Consider the following 7,766-nt stretch of genomic DNA (forward strand, 5'->3'; position numbering starts at 1 on the left):
AACATAAAAAAAAGCCAAGTTATGTAGTGCTCTGTCACTGCTAAGTATTTTTTTTTTTGTAACGTTTATGCATGTGTGTTTGCTGCCTGTATGGTTTGTATACCACATGTGTGCAAACACCTGTAAAGGCCAGAATAAAGCACTGGATCTCGTGGAACTGGAGTTATAGGCAGTTGTGAACCACTAAATGTGGTTGCTGGGAACCAGACCTGGGCCTTCTGCAAGAGCTCTTAACTGATGAGCCATCTCTCCAGCCCTATTAGTTAGTATATTTAATGTCTATTTAGCAGCATCAGTGTAAAAGTACTTTTGACAGCCCGAGAGGAGGGAGAATTCTCAGGGCGGGGCTCTCTGAATGCAGGGCTAGATGGTGTTTGTCACAGATGAGAGGTAGAACACGGGGAAGAAAGTCACAGCTCAAGATTTTAAAGATATAAAATGTAGTTTTTTTTTTTTTTTAAGCAGGAGAAAACATATACATTATGATACAAGAAAACAGCCTTGCATCTGTCAGGCACTCACTATGTGCCATTTCCAGCCTCTAGATTCTAGAGCTTAGAAGACGTTCTCTATCTTCTGTTGGAGAACCTTTATTTGTACATCCCTCGCCCAACACCTACTCAGACCTGTCAACTGATAACATTCATTTACATCAGCCCAAAGTCTGATCCCTCAGAGGCCCTGGGCTCTGACAGGCATCCATGCTTTAGACAGAAGGAGTATTGTTCTACCATCGTTCTTCAAACGCTTGCCTGGCAAGCACGGTGGATGTACCAGGGTGATAGTGCAGTAGAGACTATAGAGACCTTCACACGATTCACTGAAAGGCATTCCCTGATGTGTGGGTCTGGATCAGTGGGTGGCGGCAATGGCTAAGGGCTAGGAAGTGCTCCTCGGAACCCAGGACCACAGAGGTCTCCAGGGGACCACTTGAGGATGTTACAGAAGGACAGCTTGTCAGTGACTTCAGGGGGCTGGTGGGTAAAAGTGCCCTGAAGTCAATGACTGTACAGAATCACGATCAGTGATACTAGATGGGGGTAAACGCATTTACGATCTCAAGTTTGTTTTTAGAAACGATTTGGCTCCTGTCAAATTTTAGTCACACTTGGTTGAACTTAATGAAGAAAGGGACACTCTGCGTCCTAAATCTCAGGTGAACAGATCTGGAAGGAATGAGGAGGACTCCAGCCATCCATACGGTGAGAGTATATGAAGTGAGACTCCTTTCCAAACTCTTCATTTGTGGCAGTGACAAATCAGCCAAAGGAGGAAGTCCCGTAACTGAAGAAAGTCCTCTGTCAGGAAACACAGTAAGATGCCGAGACACAGTTCCTATCAACGCAGCTACTCTTTTCAATATGCCTTCTAGAATCCTAACCAGTAATAATTGGTCCAGCCTTCTCAGAGGGACTCATATGAATTCCTGGGTCATTATCTTATCTGTTTTGCACACAGCATGATATACTGTCAGCCTCAGCAGAACTAGGGACGCTATGTGTAGATCTTATTTTCTCTCTGTTTATTTTTGACTTTGGAAAGGTAGTATCACCTCCCCAAGCTTCCCCACCACACTTTAAGTGTATAAAGTAATGATAAAAATGTGTGTAACTGAAAAAATATCAAAGTTATGTCTCCACATGCTGAAACAATACATATACCATGTCATGGAAGACAAGATATGGAGGTGCCTGCTTGGAATCTCGGCACTGGGAGGCAGAGGCCAGAGCTTAGCAAGTGCTAGGTGGGCCAGGACTACACGACGAGAAGGGAAGTCACCATTATTAAAGGGCTTGAGACCAGTAGGGGGCGTGCGTTTACATTTTTCTAGAATTCTAGAGACAATGACAGGTTAAGATTGCATCATTTGGCCTTATTTAGTGTTAGAGCGTCCATGTTGAGCTGGGTTAGTAGAATCTACAGTATTCAGGAGTGTACCATTCTTACAAAGTAAATATACACATAAGAAAATATAAAAACAAACTTTAGTGACTGTCTGACCTGCTTTTAGGAGGTTTTCTTTGCTTCATTAGGAGGAAAATATTAAACAGCCAGGATTTAAGTGAGCAAGGCTCACTTAGATCAAACTGAATTGGAGTAAACTAGGTATCCGTCTTAAAATTCTTCTGTTAACATTTGACAAATGTTAAACAACTTCATACAACTCTCCCACCATGGCAGAGCTGTGCCAAAGAAGCCACTGTGAATATATAAATAAATAAGTAAGAGAGAGTCCAATGAAATTTTATTTTAGACCCCAAATTTCAAGTTTCACAGTATTTTCAAGGGTCTCTAAATACTTTTTTTTAGTTATGAGAAGCTATAAAGACTAATCTCAGAAAAACAGATGGTGGGCCATAGTCTGTGGATCCCTGAATTATCTGAAGCTGTGAATTTAAGTTCATTTCAATCTCTATCTCAGGGCAAGGAGTTGGCCGGCAGTAATTGTGAGACATTTTTTAAAAAAAGAATTTGTGGTTTGATAATTTCATACATTCTATTTTTATCATATTCTTTCCCATCTCCTAGATTCCTTATTCTCCACTCATTCCAACTTCATGTTATCACTCTTCTCTTCCTCTCTTAAAAATCAACCAACCGACCAACACCAGCCTGGCGGTGGTGGCACACTCCTTTAATTCCAGTGCTTGGGAGTCAGAAGCAGGAGGCCAGCCTGGTCTACAGAGTGAGTTCCAGGACAGCCAGGGCTATACAGGGAAACTCTGTCTCGAAAAACAAAACAAAACCCAACCAACTAATAAAAAGCAAAAGAAAAAAGAGACTGAAAACATGGAGGACATTTTGGTTTGGCCAAGTACTCTTGAACTGGGATCTGGTTGATATACTCAGTGTCACTTGAAGAAAATTGATTTTTTTTCTTCTTCTATCAGTTATCATTTTTGAAAAGCTTATTGGCCAGAAGTGGGGGCTTTGTGCCCACCTCTCTTTTGTGCTGGTTTGAACCTGTACAGGTCTTGTTCATGACATCACAGTCTCTGTGAGTTCATATGTGCATCTACCCTGTTGTATCTGGAAAATGCTATTCATACTCCCCTTCACCTCTAGCTCTTATAATCATTCCAGCCCATTTTCTGCATAGATCCCTAAGCATTGCAACCCCTCAATTTCTTATAGCTCTCCAAAAGACAAATCAAAATTTCAGAGAGTAAGAATGGATCTATTTACATTACAACAGCCCTTGGAAAATCCTGTAAGCTTTTATTTTCTTAGGGGTAGTACCTGTCAAAATAAAACAGAATTCCTACTTTTAAATATATTAAAATACACTTATCCATCTATGTATTTGCTGGTCATTGAACCCAGGTCCTTGAATATGCTAAGCAGTGTTAAACCACCAAGCCACATTCATGTTCTATTTTTAAAAAGATAAGTAGGCAGATGAGAATAAAAGCAGGTTAACTATTAACCTATTCTGAACCTACACCTTGATTAATGAATCCCTTAAGGCACTCACAGCCGGACATGCTCTTTTCCTATGAGAGTGGACTTCTGGGAAATGAATCTTTGATCCATGAGTGTGATTCCAACATCACAACAATTATCAGTTATGATCAAAACACACTGTTACTCAAAAGCAGCTTAGTGAACACATTAGTTGTCATTTCATAGCATTTCAGAGCTACAAGATATTCTGAATACAGAACTTGGAAATTAATGAAGCTGAATGTACTCAGGAGGCATTGTTTCCCGGTGATCTCCTCACTTTCTGATAGTCTTGAGAACCAACAAGCAGCATGTCTAAGACAAAGAGCCCCATGCCTACACTATAGGGCCTGTGGACGTAAAGGTCTTTGGGAGAAAATCAACAGTCCCAAGCAGTGTGTACGGGCACTGTAATGCAGGTTCAAGTGAAATAGAATGTCTGACGGTATCCAGTACCTGCTGTATACACGCAATGCTGGTCCCCTGAAAGTAACTGAAAATGGGGAAGAAAACATTTGGCCAGTGACATAACGAGTGATGGTAACATAAAGAGAGGGAAAGTACAAAAAAAATTAATAGTAAAAAAAAAAAAAGTGAAAATAAGTATATTTAATAAAATATCTGAGAGTCATCCTTTGAGTACAAGTATTTATTTATTTGTTTGTTTACTTATCTATCTATCTATTTATTTATAGGTAGGGCCTTACTCTGAAGAGAAGGCTGGTCTTAAAAACCATGACAAGCCTCCAGACTGCTGCGATTTCAGATATGAACCTGGCTTATGTTTTTTTTTATTTGTTTGTTTGTTTTGTTTTGTTTCTGTTTTTTTTTTATTTGGCCATCTTAAAAGATTAGCATGTATTTTTTATTAAAGTTAGACTACAAAGTAATGGGTTTCCTTTGTGGCATATGTACTTTGATCCTCTTATTCCATCTCCCTCCTCCTGTAGCATCCCCTACACCCTCCCCCCCCCCTCAGAAAGCCCTCCTGTTCTCCTGTCCCATGTAGTCTACCATACTTTTCCCTTCCCCTTTTAGGATATTTTCACTCACTCTCATGGTCACCTTTCTAGTTTCATGATCTCCCCATATACATACACACATATAAAAATTAAAGTCTAGGATCTGAATATGAGAGAAAATTGTGAAACCTGTCTTTTTGGACTTTCTGAGGCTGAACTATTTAAATTAAACACCTATGAATTTGGGATGTATGTGGCTCAGTACATGAGACTCTAGGTTCAGTCCCCAATGTGCACAGGTGTAAAATGTGTGCTTGAGTGGTGTACACACACACACACACAGGTTTGGTCAACAGCAAACAGAATTTTGTGTGAAATGTTAGGCATAGTCATCTATATGTAAGCAGCTCATTGAATTCAGCCTCGAATGCATCAAATGGTGTATGGCCTTTAGGAAAATTAAAAATGTACACAACTGCAAATTCCTCCTCTTTCTTTCTCAAAAACCTTTTGAAATATGCCTTCCACAAAGGAGGGGACAAGCTGTCTCGTTGGCTCCAGTGTTCCTGCTAAGAGTAGCCAGTATTATTCAGAGCAGGTAGGACGGAGGGCTAGAGAAGGGAGGGGCTCTGACAAGCAAACATCCTGATCAGATACTAAGATGTGCTTTCAAAGGAGTGGAGTGTGCGTGTGTGTCAATAACGACAAGCCATAATTACTTCCTATTCACGGGGCAGGCGTTGGAGCGGAGCCTGCTGACTCACCAGGCTGCTCACAGTTTATTTCTGCTGGGTTTCCCTGCTGTCTGCTCCACATGCGTCACGGCCAGAATGAAAGTTTCTACGGTCTCCCTAACAACAGCGCACACACTGGGCACAGACGGGCGAACCTCCAAATATCCAGCCACAAGCGGACCCCAGGCAGGGCAGGGACGAATATCGCGGTAGCACGATGTCACAACCTGCCAGGCCTCCAGATGACAGTCACCTGCCCTACGGCGTGAGTCACTGGCCCTGCAGTTTCAGTGTCTTCTCTCTCTCTCTCTCTCTCTCTCTCTCTCTCTCTCTCTCTCTCTCTCTCTCTCTCTCTCTCTCACCCACTCAAGCAGTCAAAGTGGCATCTCGTCTCACCACCATGTTGCTCTTACCAAAGTGGGTTCTCAAGCTGCTCCGCAGTGGATTCACCTGGAAGACTAACACCTATCATGCGGAGGCCTCCCCTCCCCCTGCAACAATCAGACTTAAATGCTTTGGGATGGGGTTAGACACCGGGAAGCCCCCACATCTCCACAGGTGATCCCCTGATGAAGCCAAGTGTGCAGACTGGAGCTTCGCAGCAGCAGCAGCATTTTCCCACGCAAAGGAGGCTTTCTGGCGAAGCTTACCCAAAGACCACCCTGTTTCAGAGATGAATGGCACACGACGCTCTTTCCCGACGGATTTTTAGGGTCGGTAGACAAAAGTGATGGCAAAGCGAGTTGTTTCCAAGAGGGACTCTGCCCGGGCGAACATCACCACTCCCCTCAGCCCAACTGCTTGCTAAAATGTAGTGTCCAAGAGAAGCACCCCACTTTACCTTTCTGGTTACCCTTTGGTCTCTGATCTGTTTCATCCTAGCGTTCTGTCCCGTCGATCCTCTCTTGAGATTAGAAGCAGGTGCTGCTCAGACCTCACTCAAGGCTGGACTTCTCTTTGCACCTAAGCTAGGGCAGAGCCTCCGCCTCGTACCAGGGCCCCGGGGCAGATACTTATGCTAATCAAGAAAGTTCTTGCGACTCCTTCGCTCCTCGCGAGCAGGCATGCGCAGGTGTGGGCATTCACTTAACCCTTGATTTTTGCCTTGACCCCTCGGTGGTGCTTTTGGGAGTCCTCTTTTTGCTTAGTGGGTCCGGATCACTTTCTTTCATCCTTTTCTGTTCTTTTTTTCCCCCCAGGCAAAGATTGGGCGCGACGAAGTGGTGACCTCCCGCTATGGGTAGGGGGCGGAAGGGACAGTAGGGCCGTCTGGTGCTGAGGTGAAGGGACAGCTAATGTTCGGAATATTAATTACTCGGCGCGCCACTTGCCCAACGAGAACTAACAGGAGGGAACTGGAGGTTAAGACAAAGGCCCCTGGCCCAATGGCCGCAGCGCCTCTCCTCAACGCTGCAGCTGCGCCTTTGACAGTGGCAAACAACTCAAGGGGCGACCAGACCCTTCCGCTCGCTCGGAAGTCCGCGTTGCCTAAGGCTCAAGTTTAGAGGGCAGGGTCCTTTTGAGCCCACCCGCTCTTTCTTGCTTGGCCTTTGTGGCATCACTTCTGGCTCTTCTGCGCAGCACTTGGAAGGCTGGACTGGAGAATGCCCCTCCAAACCACAGTAGCTCCCTCTCTCTCTCTCTGCAGGTGCTGCTTGCCGAACCACTCAGGCACAGACTAGCATCCCACTTTCCTTGCTGCAGACCCGGCTCCCAAGTCCCGGATCCAGGAGGGATCGGTCCCCGGGCTGTGTGACCCTCGTCCCTGCACAGGACGCACGAGGGTGGGGGGAGGCAGCAGAGCTTGGGGGGTCGCGAATGCGCTCCAGACGGTGGGCGCGCGCGGCGCTCCCAGGTCTGCCCCAAAGTGCGCAGCTTCTGGCAGCCGCGGAGGCTCTCGGCCCCGAAGTCCCAGTCCCGTAGTCGGAGGGGCCCGGGCGCCGAGGGCGCGCACCTCCAGGTCCCCCTCTTCTAGGTGGCCCCAGCCTCCACTCTCCGGCCGGCCCGTGCACTTTGTGCCTGCCAGCGTGGCAGCGCTCTCTCCCTTCCTCTCCTACGGCTGTACCGCTCTAGCCCCCCACCCCGACAGAGAGGGGCGACCCCTAGGAGAGCGACTGCGCGCACACCCTGGCTTGGAGAACTTCTTGATGGGCCGGGAGACCCCCGGATCCGCTCGCTCTGCGATCTGCACACAGCAGACGCGGGCGGGGGCGGGTAGGGGGAGGCGCGGCCAACGCCGGGCCTGGGAGGGACCGACCCAGGGCAAAGGGTGTCGGGGCGCGCCGGGGCGGTACAGTTTTGAACGTAGTTGACTCACCTGCTCCGACGCCGTTGCCTCCTTCCTCTGCTGACAGCTGGGGGCTTTGTTTTCTCCACCCCCTCGGCCGGCCGCGCTCCGCCCCCACAGACTCACGTGACTCGCCGTCTGCCACCGTCAGAGTCCACTCGGGAGAGCCCCCCTCGGCGCCGCCCCTTGCCCGAGCGCGGGCTGCAGGTGGGGACCCCAGCTGTGGAGGGGACACGCAGGTGATCTACCCAGGACCTCTGGGTCTGCTCGGCTGAACTGGTGGCAGGGGGGAAAAGTGCCTGGGGAGAAGTGGAGCGGCTTGATGGCTGCATCCAGCCC

General features: G+C 47.2%; 1 protein-coding gene across 2 annotated transcripts in view; it reads right to left on the reverse strand.

The window, feature by feature from the left end:
* The window catches only part of Mapre2 (microtubule associated protein RP/EB family member 2), a 141,877-nt gene extending 134,316 nt beyond the window's left edge, over positions 1-7,561 (reverse strand). Inside the window, exon 1 of one of the 2 annotated variants that reach the window (XM_060377605.1) lies at positions 7,458-7,561. The gene's annotated coding sequence lies outside the window, so the exon portion shown is untranslated. Of the gene's footprint in view, positions 1-5,981; positions 6,002-7,457 lie in introns of those variants that run through there. The other variant, XM_060377604.1, reaches the window with a different exon arrangement.
* Positions 7,562-7,766: the final 205 nt, after the last annotated feature.

This window comes from Meriones unguiculatus, chromosome 2, assembly GCF_030254825.1.
Source record: "Meriones unguiculatus strain TT.TT164.6M chromosome 2, Bangor_MerUng_6.1, whole genome shotgun sequence".
In the NCBI taxonomy this organism is placed as follows: Eukaryota; Metazoa; Chordata; class Mammalia; order Rodentia; family Muridae; genus Meriones; species Meriones unguiculatus.